This window comes from Pseudonaja textilis, chromosome 1 (genome assembly GCF_049901715.1).
Source record: "Pseudonaja textilis isolate UNSWEBS1 chromosome 1, rPseTex1.2, whole genome shotgun sequence".
Classification (NCBI taxonomy): Eukaryota; Metazoa; Chordata; class Lepidosauria; order Squamata; family Elapidae; genus Pseudonaja; species Pseudonaja textilis.
Window position 1 is genome coordinate 41,790,208 of NC_141990.1, and position 24,085 is coordinate 41,814,292.

Consider the following 24,085-nt stretch of genomic DNA (forward strand, 5'->3'; position numbering starts at 1 on the left):
AAAGGCAAATGATTGATTAGAGGATTGGAGACTAAGGCATATGAAGAATAGTTACAGGAATTGGGCTTGGCTAATCTAGTAAAGAGAAGGACCAGGGGAGACATGATAGCAGTCTTCCAATATTTGAGGGGATGCCACAGGGAGGAAGGGGTCAAGCTATTTTTAAAGCACCTGTACGCCAGACAAGGAATAATGGATGGAAACTGAACAAGGAGAGATTTAACCTGGAAATAAGGAGAAACTTTCTGACAGTGAGAACAATCAACCGATGGAACACCTTGTCCTCAGAAGTTGTGGGAGCGCCATCACTTCAGAATTTCAAGAAGAGATTGGACTGCCATTTGTCAGAAATGGTGTAGGGTCTCCTGCTTGGGCGGCGGGGCTGGACTAGATGACCTATAAAGTTCCTTCCAACTCTGATTATCTGTTATCTGTTAAATGCTATTTTAGAGTGCAATACCAGGATCACAGAGCTGAGATCATGGGAAATAATATTGCTCAATCCGTTCAGTCTATATCTGGTTCTGGGTATCATAGCTCAAAAAGAACAGAGATAAACAGAAACAAGTTCAGAAGAATACTATGAGAAAATGGGGAAGTATGAAAGCATAGCCCCATTTGTGTGGGGATGTACCAAGGCGCTCAAAGACTCCTAGGTACATCCCCTCACACATAAATCTCTCAGGGAAATGGAACAAACACCAGTTTGAGAAGGCTGAAGGAAATGTCTCATGTTCATTATAACCAACAGAGTAATTGACCGATCTGCATCTGGCTACCGATTTGATATTAAACCATTCTCCAGTCCTTCATTTGGCAGGAACCATTCAAACAAGGACAATGGAAAAGGAAGTATGGACACTGATCAAACAAAGAATAATATAAAACAATTATGAAACACCTCCAGGCAGCAGGTGGTGCTAGACAATTTCCTTGCATTATATCTTATAATTTGTTCAGTTTTGGAATATGGCAATTCGGCTACATATGTGTGTTATTTGGGTGACTAGCAAAAACCCTAACAGTGTTATTTCTTTGAGCAAGTATGAACAAAACAGACTGGGTAAAACTGTTTTAATCACACCATTCACAGCAAAGATGTCTCCTTTGTTCTCTGATGCTTCTATAGATACGGCACATGAGAGGGAAGTTTGAATCAACAGCTTCATCTATCAAGTTTAACCACTTCCCTGGTGTAACATCTGAGCGTGTTCATTGCTTATTCATGTGGAAGTAAGTACGCCCAGCTTGTTCTTCCCAGTTTTGCTACTCTTTGTTGGTTCACGAGGCTCTAATGGTAGCAGCAAATGGCTTCTCAAGTGACATTTGCTGACATTCAGGGGAGTATATTTATCAGCTTTCTTCAGCTCACCTCTATACATGCAATCCATTTTATTTGTGTCCTTCATAGCAACCTTTTTTTCCTCCCTATCCATGCCCTCAATATGATAAATGGCAAGACGGCGAATTTCCCTAGCTGCACTAAAATGTCACCAGGATGGGGGAGGGGGAGTCTTTAATGGGCTAAGTGTAGCATTTCAGGTTGTAACTTGTCAAGGTGCTGAGAAATTCTAGAGTTTCTCCTTAATCCACAGTTTCTTTGGAACCACACTAGTGTAGGCAGAGAAGCTAATTATAAGTTACACCAGTCAGAGCCGGACAAGCAGAAACCAAATGGAAAACATTTCACGGCAGCTAATTTTATACCTCAATTTCTGTGTTTTCAATACTCTGCTACTTACTCCTCAACATTATAAATGCCTGCGTGCTTACCTGTGCTCTAATTGTATGTGTGCATATAATTGATTTGATTCTTAATTACTTTGCTTATAATTATCACCAAACCTGCTTTCTTTGCTTTTGTTAATTATTGTTATTCTTCCTTCTAACTCTTGCACCTAGAGGCTTCCACACAAAATGGATTATTCAAGGAACAATTCAAATGCATCGGAAGCACAGTCGCCTGCCTTGATGATCTTACAATATAAATAGGTTTAAAGAAATAAGATTATTACCTCTGACATTCAAACAAGGAGCTGAGCCCCAATTCCAAAGCATTGTGCCTTGTAAATTCCCATTCATTTCATTTTGCTGTTGGTGTGTGTCTGAGTGCATTTGAGTGTTTGTAGGTATGTGTGTGTATTCATGAAATTCTACTCTAAATAATTACATTCCAAAATTCAGTCATGCATGTAGTTATTATATAAAGACATTGATATCCTATCTTCCCACTATCAAGAATCTCCAAATGGCAGGCTTTTGAGTTCTCCAGATCTTTTCAGACCAGATGTCAGAGGGCAGAACTATATTTGTGGATTCTGAAATCCCATTGAATTTAATTAAATTCATTCCCAAATAGGAATTAGCAAAGCAATCTAAATCCAAGCACTGTGAATGTTGAAAATAGATTTATTCAATTTTCAGTTTAAATGCTTCATTGCAATTATAAAAAAAAAAAGACTAACCATGACCCCCCAAAATACAAGGCAAACTATGACACATGGGTCATTTTACCTAAACAGAGAAACAAAATGACCACAACAGGCAAAAAAAGCAGTGGGAATGGGAGCAACTTCTGATTTCCTGCCAAATTCCCCATTGACTTTCCCTGTTAGGAAACATGCAGGGAACATTGGAAATGATGATTACATGATTGTGGCTGTTTGTGGCAGTGCAGCAACATGGAAACAGTCCCAGATTTGCCAAATTTCAATCCCATTGGAGTCATGGGTCCTGGATTTTGGACACATTCTGTAAATTGACCCACTTGATGTAATTGAAAAACTTCTCTTATGAGGCACCGTTTTGCCCAATTGAAGGTTACAAACAATCAAATAGACCTAAGAGTTTTAGTTGTGTATAAGTTATGCCTTCGAGACAGTGTGCACTCCTGGTGACAATTCTCTTTGGTATTTTGGGCAGCATTTTCAAAAACGGTTTGCCATTGCCTGCTTTCTAGGACCGAGTGTGATTGGCACAAGGTCATCCAACTGACTTTGTACCTAATGTGTGACTTGAATTCATAGTCTTCAAATTTCTTACTGGTGTTTTAAACTTAGCAACATATATAAACACATTAAGTTATACTATAATCATCACTAACACAAGGGGGAAAATCTTAAATACCTGTGAAGTTCATAAAACATAACTTTCACCAACAGACTATTATACAACCAACAAAATAAAAGATGTATCCCATATTTATTTTTTTAAATGTTCAAAAATCTGCATATATTGTCATTTACAATTTTCTCTAGTATTCAGTGTTGATGTAATCTTATTTTGATGTATGGAATTTTTAAAATGTAATTATCCTTTCATTTGCAAAATGGGATTGAATCAATAAAATCTTTTTATTGTTTCTAAAATAAATTATTAAAATTCAAAAGGTATTGTATTATCTTTTTAACTCCCAATTGAGCTTAACTCCTAGTGAATAGATGGTGCCATCTTTGCATTTCCTGGAAGTGATTTGCCATTGTCTTCTGAAATCCTAAAAATCCTGATCAAGCCAGAGCATGTTAACTTATTCTGAGTTCAATCAAAATTGTCTAGTTGTAGCCGTATCTGCTGCTTTGGAACTATTTACATTTTAATAAATGAAATTCAGAATACTATTCATTCTATAAATGAATTTCCCCTTTATTAGTTATATATTTCTAGTCGCAAATATATCTCACTTTAATCAAGTTTTAATTGAAGCTTGGCTACCCCCACCCCCAATTCTTCTTTTTAATACACCACCCCTAGAAAAATCAGTGCAAATCATGTTTTCTCTGTCCTCCTGTTTTACAGTGAATTCTATAACAACGTCTTGAATCTCAAAGGACCTAGGCAAAGGTCTTTTTTGTAGACTTCAGCTTGGCATTCAATACTATCATTCCAGATATTTCTGTCACTGAACTGATTGAGCTAGCTGTGCCTGACCACACTTATCATAAGTTTTTTTAACAGATAGGAAGCTGCAGGCGAAGCTTGGCAAATCACATCAAATACTTGTACAATTAGCACAGGTGCCCATCCCCCAGGTCTGTGTGCTCTCTGCACTACTCTTTTCTCTCTATACCAATTATTGCATCTCAAAGAATCCCTCTATTAAATTTCTGAAGTTTGCAGATGATACAACAGTGATTGGTCTCATTTGAGATGATGATGAACCTGCATAGACAGAAAATTGAATAACTGGCCCTATGGTGCAGCTGGAATAATCTTGAACTGAACACAGTCAAAACTGTAGAGATAGTAGTTTTTAGGAAAAGCCTTCCTATTCTATTACCTCTTACCATACTAGACAACACAGTATCAACAATAGAGACCTTCAAATTTCTAGGTTGTATAATATCACAAGACTTAAAATGGACACCTAACATCAAAAATATCAAAGAAACACAACAAAGAATGTTCTTCCTGCACCAACTCAGAAAACTCATGCTGCCCAAGGAACTGCTGATATAGTTCTACAAAGCAATTATTGAATCTGTCATTTGCACCTCTATAACTGTCTGGTTTGGCACAACAATCAAACAAGATAGACCAGATTTCAATGGATAGTTAGGATTGCAGAAAAACAATTGTAACCAACTTGCCTTCCATTGAGGACCTATATACTGCAGGAACTAAGAAGAGAGCTGTGAAAATCCCCACACATCCTGGACATAATCTGCCTCAATGTCTTCCCTCAAGACAACACTACAAGGCATTGCATGCCCAAATAACTAGATACAAGGACAGTCCCCGCCCCCCATACCATCACTCTGCTAAATGAATTCCCACAACATTGTCTATGGCCTGAGATGTCAAACTACCTAGTAGGGCTGAATTTCTATATGCTTCTCATCTTTCCTATTACCTATTTCCTTAGGTTCTTATGGTTATAACTTCGTTGCATGTATCTATAATTTATATTGTTTTATTTAGTATCATATTATGATTTATGCTGATTGCTTATTTATGTATCCTATGTATCTTATGATTGATGAAGATGGTATTTCATGATTTATCACTTGTTGTTTGTATGTACACTGAGAGCTTATTCACTGGAGACAAATTCCTTGTGTGTCTGATCACATTTGGCCAATAAAGAATTCTATTCTATTCTATTCTATTCTATTCTATTCTATTCTATTCTATTCCATTCCATTCCAATTTACCAAAGAAGACTTATTAAATATATCCAAATCTTGACAATTAAATAATTAAGAATGCAACTCTTCAAACATATCAAGGAATACAGTATACATGGTAACTCTTAGTTGAAGACATTCATTTCAATACTACATTTAATAAATGCATTTTAATATACTCTTCTTTATGTCTTCAAATAGTGGAAATTTTTTATCTCACCCCACTCGAATGTTGAAAAATGGGAAATCATTTAGATACTAAAGCAAAAGCAAAAAACACAAAAAAACAATTGTTTAGAAAAGAAGATGGTCTGTTTCCTCTGAGTCATCATTTTATTGATGCTTTTAGAATGTGGAAATGAAAAGCATGTATAGTATACAGTATAGTTCTCCCTATAGACTTTTAAAAACTGGCTGCTGTCATTTTATTTGATTTCCCTATTAAATGCCCATCCATCGGATGTTCCTGTTGACTACTAAGGTCAAAAATATTTAATTAGTATAGGATTGTCTCCTTTATCCTGACCATTATTTTGTCCAGTTTATTCATAGCTAAAACAGGATTAATAAAAACAGAATAAAGAGCAAACCTTGAGAAGAAGACCGATATCAACAATTAATGCTTCATCTTTTAAAAGTTTTGGGAGGGGAGAAGAAGGCCTGTTAAGTACAAGAGAAATGAATATCATGATGCATTTAAAGAACAGGGACAATCAATTGGCCAAAATCAAATATTGTTGTTGCTCTGCCTTTTCCTTTCTTAGATAGCAACCCCAAAGAAGCTTCTTCAGCTCTGATAGGAAGCTTCTTGGTTGAGAAGTGAAATGTCTTCACAAGAAAAAACAAGGAAGTCCGGTTATCTTTGAGGCAACCATGACCTGGATGACTGAGAATCTCTATAGACTTAGATAGGAACCAACATTTCTGAGACCCGGTAGAAGGCCTCAGACATTTGTTTCTACCTATTCCTAGGAAATGTTAGATGACAACTATGGACCTGAAAGTTGGGTACATGTTCTGAGTAGAAACAATACCATGTGTAAGTTCAATAGCAATCCTTTGGCATAGCTACCATAATAATGATTGCATGTAGTGTCTTTCCAGGAATTCTGACATATGAAAGTAAAATTAACATTCTTTACTATGCTGACCCAAGTTTCTTTTAGTGAGATAGGTGGCTGTATGTATAGATTTGATAAATGAATATTAAGTAATTAAAATAGTATTGGTTTTCTAGCATCATTGGTAACTGGTTTCATTGGTAAACTTATCTTCCTCCTGTAAAGTCTTTTAACCAGGGTTATAGATTGTACTTTCTTTTCTGGGCTCCCTCTGTATATACACAAAAAGCAAAAATAATACATGAAGATGCACAGAGAGAATAAGACATGGTAATGAACTATTTAGATATTCTTTCCCTAAAATTTTCAGAATTTTTACCCTTTTTGTTCATTTCTGTACATGCATGAATGACAACTCAGTTTTCACCTCAGCGTATTTTATAGGATTTGTTTCTTTTAACATTTCTGTGTTGCGTTACTGCTAACAGGTTACAGCAGTATACATAATAGAAAACACATGTTTAACAATATTCAACAATTTGTATTACAATGGCACTAGATGGTGTTCTGACACAATACTTTTGGCAGTTGAATTCAATAGTTTCATACTTTAGGATTACAACTCCAAGAATTCCCTGAATTGACAATGACTAAGAAATAGCTGTAGGGCAAATAGATTTGGGAGGCTGCTATTAGTGATGAACAAATGGGGACCAAAATTTTAATGGGAAAAACAGAGTTCTCCAAGATTTTTGACATCTCTTAAAATGTCTCAAATTTGTCTCAAATCTTTCCTAACTAATCCCTCACTATCCCAGGCATCTCTATCATTTTGTCACCAATACTGCAAATTCTTTTTTCTACAGAATCTTGCTTTTCAGCGGTTATGGAAATTCATCTTTGGAAGGCTCAGAAATTATTTTCTAAATATGAAGATCCTACAAAATCTGCTTATACTTTGAGCAGAGATTGACAGAAACCTTATTAGCTATGTCTATTTTCAAATTTAGCTTCATCACTAATCATTTAAATTATGACAACATTGTTATGAAAAGCAAAGGCATGGATAAATATACTCAAATTCCAGATTCAGCAGGTGAAGGCAACCATCTTATTCATAGTAGTCACTAATAAAATAATGGTCCCCTGGTGCAGCACTTTAGAATTGTCCCCAGAAACATCTGCATCCAAGCAAGAGTTCTGCAACTCCTTCTATTCTAGCATCAACAGAATCGTCCTCTGTGTCTGTTCTCCAGCTGAGAGAAAAAGAAGGCATAGCCATGCTATAGCATAGTTTCATAAAGTTCAATAGTGTTTTAGAGTGGGGCATAAGCCCCAGGAGATGAGTGAATTGCAAAAGATAAAACAAAAGTCTTTTAGTCTTGAATTGCTGAGTCCCATTCCCCAACATTCCTACATCTATATTTCTTAGGAGTTTTAATCCAATTTTGTATATTTCTGTTTTGCCTGCTTGCTCATTTCTTTGCTCATTTTAAATTAATACCTACAATCTCTAATGTTTTAAATTAGGGTCAGTTATATTAGTCAATTAAAACTGGCATCTAAAGCTCCTCATAGTCTACCTCTATTTGAGGTCAGATGGAAAAATACCCATGATTGTATTTTCCAGTGGTAGCACCAATAAACATGTCATATCTCAAGTTTGCTTTTTTATATTGCAGCTCCTGTTTTCCTTCCAAATAGTATAATATATTCCTACAGGAGATTAAGTATGCTCTTCTTTTTTTAGTTTTAGGCAAAGCAAATGGTGGAGGTTGGTAATTTTGCTGTGCCTCAGGGGTATGCGAGATTTCTGCATTACATTATACTCACCTTTGATCTTCTGCATTTATTTTAGCTTTTCTGCCTCTGTTTCCTGTTGCTTAGCTTAAAGGTGACTATATGTTTATATTTTAATTGTTATAGTCTTTGGAGGAAAAAAGAAAATTATTTTTTTGCTTTTGAGAGATCTAATCTAGCAAGGGAGCAGGGCAGGAAAAGAAAATTATGGAAACATACAGTAGTTCCCATTTTTCTCATACTTGGGTAGGAAATCATAGTTTTGCTTTTCCATTATACTTTCCAAAAAGATCCTCGAGTAAATTGGTGTGCGAAATATAAAAGAAAGGCTTGAAACAGAGACATTATGATTTAACATTCCAACGATACGTTTCATTTACTTATATGATATGTTAATATAAGATACTTTTAGAAAGTGGGTCAACAAGTTTCAAACATGGCACAAGAGACTATTGTGTTTGGGAATAAAGGATAAAAAAGCCTCATGGTTCCTAAACAAGTTAGTACACGGTGCTCTGGCAAGCTAAATAGAAACCTAGTAAGGCAGCGTGGCTTGGAAAATAATAAAATTTGTAAGGTTGATGCCTTTCTTTTAAATAGTAGTTAAAATAAATGATGTTTGATCCTGCCCTTTGGATTTTTGGCTCTAGTACCTCTTAGCTGAGGTATTGGAAAGGCAATTTTGAAGTCTACTTCCTGACCAGGACAGGAATTCTTATATCATCTCAGACAATTCTGTAAATTCTTTCCATTCATGGGACTCCCTCTATGCAACTTTTGATAATTAAAATGTTTATTTTAAAAATCTTTTTTCTTTGGATATACTATTTTAGAAAATTTCTCAACAAAATAATTTTCAGTAAAACTGAATTTTTACCATATAGTTGAGTATGACTCTAGAGGTAGCCAGTGACTTTGCTACGGACTAGTTCCATCAGAAAAATGTGAAAACCGATATCCTGTTAAGTTTTAATAGTAAGTAGTACAATCTGAATCCCCTCTCACATTGCTTGTGACATTTCTGTAAATTCTTGCTCCCTGAGTTGTATTTACTTTGGAGAACACAGACATCCTTGTGCAATTAAAGCAATATTTATTTACTGTATGTGTTTCTTAATTTTTTATTTCACATTTATTACTTTATAAATAACTCAAGGTGGCAAACATACAACAACAACTGCTGAGATAGGGCTTCTGGTTTGGGTCTCTTCAGCGACAGACCGAAATCCGCGATCGTGCGTGTTTTCGATCTGTGCTCACCGCTGGAGCACCTCGATCCTTTGGATTCGGGGCTGAAGCCACCCCGTAGAAGTGGTGAAGAGGGGGGAGATTGCTAGCCAAATGGAGGGGAGCCGCATCTCTCCTCCTTGTCTGGTCTGAACTCCTTTCCCCAAAGGCAGTTGCAGTGGTGGTCAGAAATGGCCACCTCAAAGAAGAACCCAATTGGATAACATTGTGCAGGAGGAAAACAAAGAGGAAAGCAGGACAGACCGGGCTAAACAACTGAGAACATCTAAGCAAGGTACCCTGAATCTAAAAGTGCCTAGAGGGATACTTCTGAAAGAAGATCTTTAAGCGGCAAAGGAGAGGGAAAAGGAGGTTAAAACCCCCTTTTTAAACCTTTATATTGACAATTACAAATGGTATGGAAAGAAATTTATATTAATCTATTTTGACACTAATAGGCAACCTTAAGCTGAAATCTAAGTGTCAAAAGGGGAATAAAGATTTTTTCTTGGTCATCTTAAAGCCTTAAAAAGGAAAAGAGTGGAGGCAAAAGGGTGGGACTTGGAATAATGGAAAAATGGAGTGCCACCTGGAAAAATAAAGAGGATTAACAGTGAAACTTTGAAAAGACTCCCGAGGATACATTGTAACTGAAATCTTATTAAAAGATACAGTAACCCATGGAAAAGAAAAGTAAAGGAAAGAAACAAGAAGGAACAGTCTGGATCATTTAGTGATTACAAAAAAAAGTTTTGGGCATTACTTAAAGTCAATCGGGTGGTTGTTCAAAAGTGTTTAAAATGCCATCACTCCTGGAGGAATTGAAGATGAGTCTTAAAAAACAGAAAGAAGATGCAGAAAGGGGAGGAAGATCCTTTGGCTTTGTATTTGAATTTTTTGAAATGGAGATCCTGAACTATGAAAAGCAAAAGAAAAAGCTTCAAGAGCAATAAGAAGGGCGGGACAAGGAAGAAGCCATTTTCAATGATCAAATAATGCAAAGTGTGGTAATAAGGGGGGAAAGGGGGAAAGGAGTTAAAAGTTTGAGATCAAAGGGAACAGCCAAAAATAAAAATAGTCTGAAAAAGAAGTATAACAGCAAGGAGAAGCAGAAAAGAAAACTACAGAAGGGAAAATTAGAGAGAGAAGGGTATAAAAAAAGGGATGAGAAAAAGGGGGGAAAGATAGGGAAAGAACTTATGAGGGACAAAAACAGGAAATAAAGAAAAAGGAGAAACGTATTAGGATTAAAAGTATTTGCTCAGCTAGAAAACACAGAGACAATGGCTAAATTAAGTTAAAAGTGAGGATTCTGCAAAGGTACAAAAGATAGTGTTGTGACAGTAGAATACTGTAATGAGTTAGAAATGAAATAAGTAAATAATCTATGAGATAAAACTGTATTGTTATGTAATGGTATGTTTATTTATAATTAATGCAAAAATAAAGAAGAGAGGGAAACATTGCAATTGTTTCTAAAGATTGATAAAATATTGAAAAGAAATGTGAAAGATTTTTAAGGAAATTTATACCAGTTATTAGAATGAATTTGAATAATTATTTTGCTTATTAATAGTAAATAATTTATAAGATAAAACTGTATGACTATCCAATGCTTATTAACAGTTAAGTAATAATGAAGAAGGGACGGAAACATTTCAATTGTTCTCAAAGATTGATAGATATTGAAAAGAAACGTGAAAGATTTACAAGGTTCATACCAGTACTAGAATGATTTTGAATAACTATTTTGTTAACTAATGTTTATATATATGTATATGTATATGTATATGTATGCATATGTATGTATGTATATGTTTTCTTAAGTTTTCACAGGTACTTACATGTATGGCATTCAGCTTTGTTCAGGTATTTTCCAAGGTCATTGTAGTTGTGCTTTTAAAGTTGTAGCAACATTTCAGCAGAATCTCATCTGCCATCATCAGGCTTCTGGTTGTGTCCATCTGATGATGGCAGATGAGATTCTGCTGAAACGTTGCTACAACTTTAAAAGCACAACTACAATGATGTGGGAAAATACCCGAACAAAGCTGAATGCCATACATGTAAGTACCCGCGAAAACTTAAGAAATATATATATAGTTTTTGCTATGTTTTTAGAATTTTTCTTTTTACATTTTCAAGGGGAAGTACCAGAGTCTGAATGATGAGATCTACATGATATAAAATAGATATTAGAAATTTGAATGTTATAATTTTAGAATGCACAAATTCAGTGTTTAATGAACTTTCATATGATAATAACAATAAGATTTAAAGGTGTTGCACTTCGATTGGCAATCATAGAGGGAATTTTGCTTCTTAAGAATGTTGGAAGAGAACATATGAAATTGTAAACAAGACAGATGAAAGTATAAGTACAATGAATAAAAAGATATAGAAATTTAGGTAAAAGAAATACAGTTGAATAAGAAAATGAGATAACCATAAAAGAAAATTAAGAGAAGTAAAGGGAGAAATAGTGAGAAGTTGGAAAAAGAGTAATAAGATATGAAGTTGAATACATAAGATGAATATGCATATGAAATTGTGTCTGTATGGAAGTGTGATAACCCAGAACCATGCTGTACTCAAATAAGATGTTTTATTTGTTTTGTTAAAACATATATATATATATATATATATATATATATATATATATATATATATATATATATATTTGTTTTCATAGATTTTCATGGGTACAGGTATTAATCTTCCTGTGTAAGATTAAGAGTATCTTGGTGACATTTCAGCGAGGTCCCACTCGCCATCCTTCGGCTTCGAGTCAGTGCAAGCAATCTGGCACGAAGCCGAAAGCACCAGCGTAAGGATGGCGAGTGGGACCTTGCCAAAACATCGCCAAGATACTCTTAATCTTACACAGGAAAAGATCCGAACACACCTAGACCTACACACACACACACACACACACACACACACACACACACGCACACACACATATAGTGGTGCCTTTTTATTTATTCATATTATTTTTATAAATGACATTGTAGATTCTTTGCTTATTTCTTTTTGTATCAACTACCCTTCAATATTTAAAAAATAACCCCTCTAGCTTGTACTCTCATTCATTCTCTCTCTCTCTCTTTCTCTCTCTCCCTATCATCTCTCTCTCTCTCTCTCTCTATCTATCTATCTACACACACATACACACACACATATAACATATACACACATACACATATACATATATATACACACACACGTGCGCACGCACACACAAGAATTACCACAAGGCTATTTTCTACCATTATGTTAACTGTTGCAATGTCATAAGAAAGTTTTGTAATGTGGACTGAATCTTTGAAGATCTCGCTGTTTGATTTCTGAGCAGCAATATGTTCCTCATCTGCATTGTGCACCCAATATGAATGCTCAATACCTGTTCAATATGCAAGTCCTTGAAGGTTGGATATTGGCCTGAGACAAAAATAATAATGTATCCTCTGCAGATTTGCAGCAATGTCCCTCCATACATTGGATTTACAAGAAGTTTGGCCATGCTTTGTACAGGTGCCGGCAGTTTTCAATCTGGCAAGTGGTAATTTCACTTATTCAGATCTAACACTATCATCTTAAACAGCAATACTGCCAATGAAGCAGTCAGGAGGAATTAACACATGAAGCAGGTGATATCACAATCAGGACAATGCAATTTCACATGTGACTGGGCTTAGATCGCCCTCCTTTATACTCACCATGGCTTCATGGATAGATGGAGCAGTAAAAGAGATGGCTTTTAGATTACTTAGTCTGAATCTACCCATTGATCTTTATAGCCCACACCTACCTTTTCTAACCACAGTTCGAGTCCATGATATTGAGAAAAGACATTTATGTGTGCCGGTTGTGGGCAATATTTCATGAATATCAGAATAACAGACTTGGAAGCAACCTTGGAGGTCTTCTAGTCTAACTCCCTGCTCAAGTAGGAGACTGTACCATTTCAGACAAATGGCCAGTTTCTTTTTAAAAACCTCCAGTGATGGAATACCTACAAGTTCTATTGGTTAGTTATTCTAACTGTCAGGAAATTTCTCCTTAGTTCTATTCTGCACCTCTCCTTGGTTAGTTTCCATCCATTGGTTCTTATCTTGCCTCTCTTGACCCTCTCTTTTTCATGGCATCCCCTCAAATATTGGAACACATCTATCATATCATCCCTAGTCCTTCTTTTCAGCAGATTAGACATATCCAGTTCCTGAAACCATTCTTTATATGTTTAGCCTCCAACAAATCATCTTTGTTTCTATTCTCTGCACTCTTTCCAGAGTCTCAACATCTTTTTTATATTGTGGCAACCAAAACTGAATGTTATGACCTTACCAAGGCATTATAAAGTGGTATTAACATGTCATGTGAGCTTGATTCTATCCTGCAGTTAATGCAGCCTAGGACTGCATTGGCTTTTTGGACAGCTGCAGCACACTTCTGGCTCAATTGAAATGGTTACCTACTAGGATTCCTAGATCTCTCTTGCAATTACTATTATTGAGCCAGGGTCTTCCTATTCTATATCTGTACATTTGATTTTTCTTGCCTAAGTGTAAAATCTTTATTTTTATCACCATTGAATTTCATTTTGTTAGGTAGGGCCCAGTCTTCAAATCTGCTGGGATCCTTTTGGATTTTGAGCTTATCATCTATCTATCTATCTATCTATCTATCTATCTATCTATCTATCCATCCATCCATCCATCCATCCATCCATCCATCCATCATCTATCTTTACCTACCTTCCTAGTAATACATTTGCAAGCTACATGCAAAATGGATTTTTTTCCTGCTGAATCTTTAATCCTCTTCTCATATAAGTAAACTACAATATGTCCCCTTCCCCAAACTAACCCAGATGTCTTGGAGACTATCTGAAGCTGACTTGGGAATAATCACCAAACTTTAGAAGACATATACTGTATATGCTTCCAGTGATTGAAGTTTTCCATTGTCAAGGTAGACTAGTTAGAGTCTACCCTATCCTAGTAAAATTAAATATTTATATATAGGTAGTCCTCACTTAGCAAATCTACTTGGATCCCTCTGTTGCTAAGTAGAGAGGTCATTAAGTGACACATCCACTGCTGTTAAGCGAGACATCATATGACCGTAACTTTTGACCTCTGCCAGCTTTCCCATTGACTTTGCTTGTTGGAAGCTGCCTGCGAAGATCATAAATGGTGATCATGTGATCATGGGACACTGCAACCATTATAAATATGCAAGAGTTGCCAAGCACCCAAATTATAATCATGCGATTGTGGGGATGCTGTGACAGAGATAAATGTGAGGACTGGTTATGATAGTTGCCAAGTGCCCAAATTGTGATCATGTGTCTGGTGATACTATTATGGTCATAAGTAGGTGATTTTTTTCAGTAGTTGCAGCTTCAAACAGGTGCTAAATGAATGGTTGTTAAAAAGGGCTACCTATGTGTAATCTGAATTACATTTCAAACTAAAGTAGCATGTAAGGCATTATCTTTAAAGGAAAGGGTATAGCTCAGAAGAGGACATTGTAAAGAAATGATCTTGTTTGAAAGAACCATTAAGGAAAGACTTGGAAGTGTGATTATCTAGCCCAGAGGCTGAAGTAAATATTACAGAATAATCCCAAATGATTCTGTCTTGATTTTGTTAATATAGAAGGGGATAGAAAAAAACTTAGAAAGATTTTAAGGATTATATTATTATATCCTGCTATATTAAAGGGTATTTCTGAGATTCCTGCAATATTTGTGTCTTGATATGGCCTACCTCAAAGCTTTTCAAGTCAAGCATCCAGGTTTAGCCTTATTGTCTGCTTACATTCTGAAGAGCTACTGCTGGCTAGTTGGGACAATGCTGACTTCTATTAAAAGACATCTTCCATCTTCTTTGAAAGATCATCTCCATTAAATGGGAGGCCCTCTTAAAATAAGTATAAAATAGAACCAGTATTTTTTTTAAAATAAGTATTTTAAAAACTTTAGTCTAAGTTATGAACTGAGAGTGTACAAAACTCCTAAGAACTGCCACTTTAGATGGAATGCCAGTTATTGACTCCCCACGAATGTTTAAGTCACACTTCAGCGAGTTACAAAGTTATCTTTGGATAGCCATCAAACCAAGCTGTCACTCATAACTGAGAGTGTTGTGCTGTACTATATCTCCAAACATCAATTCAATGCAAAGAAAACTTCAACAAAAGTCAATCAATTCTGTCTCAATTCTTCATAGAAATTTCATCTTTAGCTCCCATGCAAGATTCAAGGGATATTTCCACATCACAATGTTCTATTCTAAAGTGAGCTTATCTCGTTTTTCAGGGTTCAGCAATCGTTTCTTAAGTGGCAAAATTGAAGGGGTTTTTTTTGTCTCTCCTCCCCAATCACCCTTTTAAAGTACAAGAACTAACAGGAAAATCTTTTGCCCACAAGCACTCTCCATTGCCATTGATTTGCAGCCAGACATGAAACTTAAAGAAACAGGAGGTGGAATAATACAAAACAGTCATGATCTACCATACAGATTCAATGTATGTATATGCCATTATCATTGCCACTATTATTCTGATTTATATCCTATCTTTGGCAAGCACTCACTTTATAGCCACTTCATATTATAGATCTTGAAATCCTCCGTTGTTTAGTCAAAATCGGTGCAAGAGATCTCAGACTTCCCTGCAGAAACTTGGTATTAAGGGATTCTCCATTAGAACATCTGATCAGCTGGTAGGAAGAGTGGTGAAAACACAAGCCTTTTGGTGTTACCATCAACCACCATTTTACTGTTGCCCATCATTCTCAGTAATGGGCATCTGTTCCCACTGAAAAGATCTTTGTTTGTATTTTTGCTGAACATGATTTACCTTTACTTCTTATTCTTGCTGTTAAACAATAAATATATTTAATACTTTAGTAAATATTGCAGTTGTTTTTAGTAAGAAAATACTGGAATTGTATGAGTTAAGCTATCTGTTGAATAGGATTCAAAGATGTATTTCTCCCGAAACAGGTCAATTATCAAATATAAGAACAGCGGACTGATGCTTATATGAACACGGAGGATTGCAATCATAGGTACTCTATATGGCAAGGTATGAGATATATGAATATTTTGAGAAATAAAGACAAAACACTTCTGTTTCAGAGGTGTAAGGATTCCTTGTTTGAACCTGGTTGTCTTGTTGTCTCCCTACCACCACCACCCGCCCAGAACATTTGGCCTAGACAGGCCTGGTGGCCCTATGCCTTTGAGACTGTTTTGGTCTATGTGTGGGAGTACCTAAGGATGGTTCTGGAGGCAATGTGGGTATTGTTGGTGGTGCTAAGCATCACTGTAGTGGTACACACTGCATTGGCTTTAAAGCCCCTGATTTTTGGGCTTCCTGACTGGGCTCTGGATCTGCTGGAGTGGGACTCTACTTGAGGCTAAGGTGGCTGATGTTTCCTTGGCCTTCTCCATTTCTGGAGGAGTGATCTCCCATATTTTGATGTGGTAGGCAGTGGATGGGCCCAGGTGTTTTATCTCTGCAAGGGCCCTCACCTCCCCAGTAGCCACCAAATACTAGGGCAGGTGTGGCCTAGAGGGCAGTTGTGTTCCCTGTGGTTTGGGTGAAATGTTGGGGCATTGGTCTGGGTGTGATTGGGTGTGTGTAACTTGGTCAGGTAGGAAAAATGTATATAGTTCTTTTTTTTTTTTAATGAATCGTCTTCCATCCCTGCCTGCCTCATGATGCAGTGGTCAATTGCTTAAGAACTGAATTTTCTATGCAAGTTCTATGAAATGCAGATTATTGAACAATAACTACCAACAGAGTAAAACACAAAACCAAACAGCATAAAATGTAAGTGCCTTATAACTTCACTATAGGCCTGACTTTTAGGAATTTACTTGAGCTTAACCAGATGGGTAATTGAAGTAAAAATCTGGAAAGAGGAATGAAAAGTGATAAAGAGAGAACTTTGTACAAATTGTTTGCCTCAGGTTAATGACATTGCTGGCATCATCAGTTTCCCATTCTTTATAAATATCTTCATAGACAAGCTTACATTTTGCAAAATCAAAGTAAGCATTGAACATGTCACGTATGTAATCCAATCCCCTTCTGTGGTGAGGTAACCATCTGTTCAGAACATGACCTGTCTGCCATCTGAGCTCCAGAAAAGGATGGGTGGATTAAAGCAGCAATTAATAAGGACAAGAAACTTGGGTGTGACTCAGAGGCTGGGGTGGAAAGCTGTCGGTCATTTTCTGTGAGTCATCTCAGTATAACATTTCTCTCTCCCTCTCCCCCCCCACACCCATCCATTATCTACTTCTACTCCATTTGTGGATGCTGGATAGTGACACTACAATAAAAACCACTTTATTCACAGAACTTTCCTATTTTTTTTAAAGAGACTCATTAACAAAAATCAAGATTTGCCAGCTGTTAAAGAAATCATCCTTCAGAATCAAACTAACTGCTTCCTCTGTTCAAAAGTCCATGTTTGTATCATTTCCTTTTCTTATATAATTTGGATCAGATGAACATTTTTAAATAAAAAACATTTCCAATTTATCCCTAGATTATAACTTCAAAAAATTTCCGTGTTGCTTAACAATCTTTTCTAACATTACATTTCATATTGACTTTTCGGTATTGTTTTAAACATACTATTTGGTTTTTTAAAAAAATGTCTGAAGTTTCAATTTATTTGTCCTCTTCCTTCTCATCCTGTTGCTCTCCAGTATCAATATATGGTTGTGTTCAATCTCAAAGGGGATGTTGCTTTCAGAGTGTAATCAGGCATGTTAATTCTTGGAGTCTACTTTGCAGGAAGGAAGAGTTGAAAGAGTTGGGTGTTTAGCTTGGAGACGATTAAGAGAAGTGTAATGCTAGCAGGCTTCTACTATCTGAAGGGTAGTCAGGCAGAAGATGAAGCAGTTCATTGTCACACCAAATGGTAGGGCTATTTTGGTTAAAACAACATTAGGAAAATGCATCCAACAGTAAGAAATGTTCATGAATTGTTGATGTTAGGACATGGGCCTGTGTTCTCGTGATGGGGTGGCATCCTGCCTTGCATTAAATAAATTGCTATTGATTCCACCCAGAAAATAGCCTTCAATGTAAAATAGAGGAACAACCCAATCAAAGAATTATGAGTTCATGGCTGCATTTGTGCTGAACTGTTAGGACATAAATGACAATTTAATTAACTACAACCCTTGAATTCTCCCGCGCCTGTTTTGCTATTTATTTCTTGTTCTTCCTCCTATTCATTTTTTATAACTTAAATGCTATCCTTCCTTTTTGCCCCATCTGCTAAGATTAAGAAAAGCACACCATCCTCAGGCTAACCTTGTACTCAAATAGAGCACATGAAGGAAAGGAATTTGGGATGGAAAACAGAAAAGATGCTAAAACTCTACCAAGGAAAGAAGCTGGTCATGCAGGAGTTTTGAAAAAAGAGGAGGATATACTGGCTGTTGAAATAAAGAAGGAATGGTAGTGGGTAAATATTCGGGGACAGGACAGGAAGGCTGAGGCACCCAAAGTGATACATGAGAGATGGGGTTTAAAAAACAGATTGGTATCTGATGAAATTGTGCAAAGAAGTGGCGAGAAAGCAGAGACAAATAGAAAGCATGAAACGTAAAGGAGGCACTTAAACATGAGCTATGGAAGTTTACATTTAATCCCATTCTGAAAGAGGTGGACAAAGTAGGTAAGTGTGCATAAGAAAATGGCAATCAGCACTAGAGAAAATGAACACACAGAGTAAGGAATATTCCAAACAGATTCCTATTCGAAAGCAGCAGCAAAAGCACAAGGATACAGCATAAGCTTTCCAGAAAATATAGGCTGGGATTAATATTTTAGCAGACATTGGTAAAAAGTGGATCTTGTGTGAGAAAAGAAAACTTCTAACATCTCAACATGATTGAAGCACTGGAGAACAAAAGAAAAACTGCTGCCAAAGGCAACTTCAGGACTCCAACCCACTCAGCAGAATAAGTGACGAAAATGTGCATGAGCAAATGTACAGTAATAATACGGAGTTGGGGGATTTTATTTTTTTTTAAAGGAAACTTCTGATCCTCAACTATAAATTTGCTTGCAAATGTTTAGCAAGCTTCTATGTGAGTCTCCCTTTCTGCAACAGGGAATGATAATACCGGCCTATCTTCAGGATTGTTAGAGAGTTGTTACAAGGTTTATGCAACCTATAAGAACTTGAAAGGAATTAGAAAGGACGTTGGGGAGGTGGAGAAACGAAGAAGGCACATCTCAAACATGTTTAATAAGGTTATAGGGGAAGAGAGAACACAAAAAATGGGCTAATTCACTCCAGCAGTTAAATTTAACCCTAAAATAATTAAGACGTAGATACCTTCCTGAGTTGGGTCAGCTATATACCTATAGTCAGCTATGGGAACATCTGAAAACCCAGTAAATTGAGACATCTTGTCTTTGTGTATACGTGTGTGTGTGTATGTATGTATAGTATTCAGCTTTGTTCGGGTATTTTCCCATGTCATTATAGTTGTGCTTTTAAAGTTGTAGCGACATTTTGGCAGAATCTCATCTGCTATCATCAGGCTTCTGTATTGTGTTCATCTGTGAGTCAGGCTTCCACAGCTGTTTCTGTTTTAAATTTGGTGCTAGCCTACTGCTGTGCCAGAATGGTTTTTTCTTCATCCTGATTGGTTGGAAGTCTTGGTCTGTGTTTATTGGTCTTGGAGTTTGAGAAGAGATGACTCACCAGACTGTCAATTATCTGGAAACCTGCATTCACAAAGAAAAAAATCTACCCACCACAAGCCAAGCAAACACTTGGGCACAAACAGACACACACACCCCCGCAGCTTGGCTCCAAGTAAATGGATGGCTATCATTTATTAGGAAGCTAGGTTTCATCTGGTTGCCTGGTTGGGGTGTGTTTGAGCTGGAGGTATCAGGGGGGATCTGTTCGTGCCCAGGTGTTTGCCTGGCTTGTGGTATGGAGATTTTTTTGTTTGTGAGTGCAGGCTTCCAAATAATTGACAATCTGGTAGAATCATCTGTCAATTATTTGGAAGCCTGCACTCACAAACAAAAAAAGCCAGGCAAGTACCTGGGCACAAACAGATCCCCCCTGATATCTCCAGCTCAAACACAACCCAACCAGGCACCCAGATGAAACCTAGCTTCCTAATAAATGATAGCCGTCCATTTACTCGGAGCCAAGCTGCACTAAAAGCCTCCAATACAGGAACACAATGTTGCCAGCCAATCAAGACAAAAAAAGCCACAAAATAGACAGAAGATATTAGAAACACCAATCAAGCAGAACACAGCAAACTCCAAGACCAATAAACACAGACCAAGACTCCCAACCAATCAGGATGAAGAAAAAACCATTCTGGCACAGCAGTAGGCTAGCCTCAAATTTAAAACTGAAATGGCTCTGAAAGTCTGACTCACAGACGAACACTATACATAAGCCTGATGATGGCAGATGAGATTCTGCTGAAATGTTGCTACAACTTTAAAAATGCAACTATAATGACGTGGGAAAATACCTGAACAAAGCTGAATACCATGCATGTAAGTACCCGCAAAAACTTAAGAAAACAAATATCAGACCTCTATGGGGAGGAAATAAACAGCTAGACGAAAACCTATGAGAAGCTGGAAGTTAAAAGAGCAGGAATACTATGTGACCTCAAATTCCTACGTAGCACAGCAGCTACTGAACATATCCTGAAAAGAACTGAAATGGCTTTACTCAGGAACGAGCTCCACAGAAAGAGATTCCAATTGGATCAGTTAAACAAAGATTTGCTAACACTACACCTGGAACTGAGCAGTAAAATCCACTCTCTACTTTGGGACAAGATAAAACAACTTACAACTTGGAGGGCTGAAACTGAAACCACTTACAAAAATGATAAACTCTTGAAGAACCTAAAGAAATTAGAACATGACAAGAAAGCCCCCAAGAACTCACAACACCTGAAACAATTAGTATATAATGTTTCCAACAGAGAACTCACCAAAACAGAAATAGATGTCCTAACCAAAGGATTCAATTATACTATAACACCCCAAAAAATCCCCACAGAATCCATCATACGTGCAGTAGAATCCAGCCTAACTAAATTAAATACAGATGAAGCTGACAGAATAAGACACCAAGTTACTAACATCCTATGCACAAGCAAACCACCCAAAAGCAACTTGCACAAAGAGGAACTAAAAGCTCTGCAAGCCCTAAAGAACGATAGCAGCATAATCATACTTGCAGCAGATAAAGGTAATGCCACAGTAGTAATGGATAGAAAAGACTATGAAACAAAATTGACAGACCTACTCCAAGACTCCACATACAAACCCATAAACATGGACCCAACCACATATCTGGAAAAAATAACCAAGAATTATAAACAGCCACATGAGCAAAGAGATCCAACAGACGATCATCCCAAGAGAAAAATCTTCCAGATGCCCCAAACTATACAGCCTCCCAAAAATACACAAAGAAGGCATACCTCTCAGACCCATAGTCAGCTCCAGAGGAGCACCACTACAAAACCTAGCTAAACACTTAGCAAAGCAGCTACAGCCCCATGCTGAAGCAGTAGCTTCACATGTACAAAACTCATACCACTTTTTGGAAATGATCAAAGATCTACATGTGGAACAAGAAGATCTGCTTGTAAGTTTCAACGTGGTTTCACTATTCACTCAAATCCCAATAAAAGAGACCCTTGAAATCATCAAAAATAAATACCAACCAGCTAAACACCTCATGGAACTAGCAGAACATTGCTTAACCAACACATATTTCATATACAAAGGACAAAGATACAAGCAAATTGAAGGAGCCCCTATGGGGTCACCATCGTCACCCGTCATTGCAAACCTGTTCATGGAAGAATTTGAATCCAGAGTCCTAGCTAATGCCACCCACAAACCCAAACTATGGTTAAAATACATCGATGAAACATTTGTGATTTGGCCCCATGGAAAAGAAAACCTAAACAATTTCCTAACACACCTAAACAGTACACACCCCAAAATCAAGTTCACCATGGAAACGGAAACAAACAAACAACTACCATTCCTAGATGTACTAATCTACAAAAAAACCCCAAAAAACACCAGATGGCACACTAGGACACACCATATACCAGAAGAAAACACACACCAACCGCTACCTCAATGCCCAATCCCACCACCACCCAGCACAGATAAACTCCATGGCCAAAACACTAATCTCCAGAACCAGATGCCTGGCAGACAAGACACACATAAAGACTGAACTATGCATCCTGACTAAAGTACTGACAGCTAACAGCTTCCACAAAAGCAAAATCACCAGCGTGATCCACAAAAACACACTGAGACATAATAGAGACCTAGAAGATGAACAGACCTATGGAACAGCTGTCCTACCCTACATAAGAGGAACTACGGACAAAATCAGCAAGATACAACACAGGCATCACATCAAGACTGCCTTCAAAACAGACAGAAAAATAACAGCCATCCTAAGAAACCCCAAAGATAAAACTGACCTGGAAAACCAAGGCATATACGAAGTCCCCTGTGCATCATGCCCTGCCACATACATTGGATGGACCAATAGAAGAATAAGTACCCACCTGGATGAACACAAAAATGCAGTAAAAAAGCTGGAACACACTTCCTCACTAGTCCAACACATGAAAGCAACAGGTCATAGCATCGACTTCAATGGCACCAAAACCCTGGAGGCTAAGCATTTTGTTCTGGAGCATTTTGCTCTCATCTCCAGAACAAAATGCTTAGCCGACGAACAACACCTAAAAACCAAACTACACACTCTCAGTAATGTACTAACAGCCAATGGATTCCAAAGAAAGAAGATTACCCACCTAATCCAAAAAGAAACCCCAACCAAAATCAAAGACAGAGAACAAGAGAATGACAAAGCCCTCCTCCCATATATAAAAGGCACTACAGACAAAACCAGCAAGATCCTCCAAAAACACATTAAAACAGCATTCTGCACAAACAGAAAAATATCCACCATCCTAAGAAACTTTAAAGACAAAATCAAGTTAGAAAACCAAGGAGTATACGAAATCTTTTGCACCGCCTGCCCCACCACATACATCGGACAAACTAACAGACGAATAAATGCACGCATTTAAGAACACAAGAACTCAGTCAAAAAAGAAGAACCGACCTCTTCCCTGGTTCAACACCTCAAAGCCACAGGACATGAGATTGACTTTAAAAATACCAGAACTATCGCCAAAACTGAACACTTCAACAACAGAATAATCAGAGAAGCCATAGAGATAGAAAAACGCCCACACAGCATGAATAAATGAGATGATACCTCCTGCCTACCAGCCATTTTGAAACCTGCCCTCATGAACAGACAAGTACCCAACATGAGGAGTGACGCCAGACCCACACCCACAAGGGCCACACAAGATGCTACCACCACACTTTCGTGTGGAAAGCAGACTCACACCCACACAGAAGATGAGACACAACCACAGACCAGAAGCCGTACCTTAGCTGCATCACTACCCACTTCAAACCCCTCCGACCCATACATGAAGCGAACTGACGCCCACCATGAAGATGCGGCATGACCATGAACGCAAAGCCAAACAGCAGGATCACAGGTCACCAGCTCAAATCCCCCAGCTACTAAGACTAACCTGAGCACAACCAAGCCCCCACCTGAACAGAACATACCCCCAGCCAATCAGAACAGAGCCAACTCCTCACCCAATCAGAACACAGCCAAGCCCCCACCCAATCAAGTCACACCCCCACTAGCAGTTAAAAGGAAGAAGCAGCTGCAAGCTCACATTACTCTGAGAAGCACAAAGCCAAAGACACAAG

The 24,085-nt window shown here is 37.4% G+C and overlaps 1 long non-coding RNA gene across 3 annotated transcripts in view; it reads left to right on the plus strand.

Annotated features, from left to right (window-relative positions):
• LOC148127577 (uncharacterized) overlaps positions 1 to 24,085 on the plus strand; it is a 35,223-nt gene that overhangs the window by 5,757 nt on the left and 5,381 nt on the right. The window contains exons 2-3 of one of the 3 annotated variants that reach the window (XR_015743428.1): positions 1,130 to 1,233; positions 5,888 to 6,126. This is a non-coding gene — a long non-coding RNA (uncharacterized LOC148127577). Of the gene's footprint in view, positions 1 to 1,129; positions 1,234 to 1,902; positions 4,880 to 5,887; positions 6,127 to 24,085 lie in introns of those variants that run through there. The other 2 variants (XR_015743425.1, XR_015743427.1) reach the window with 2 other exon arrangements.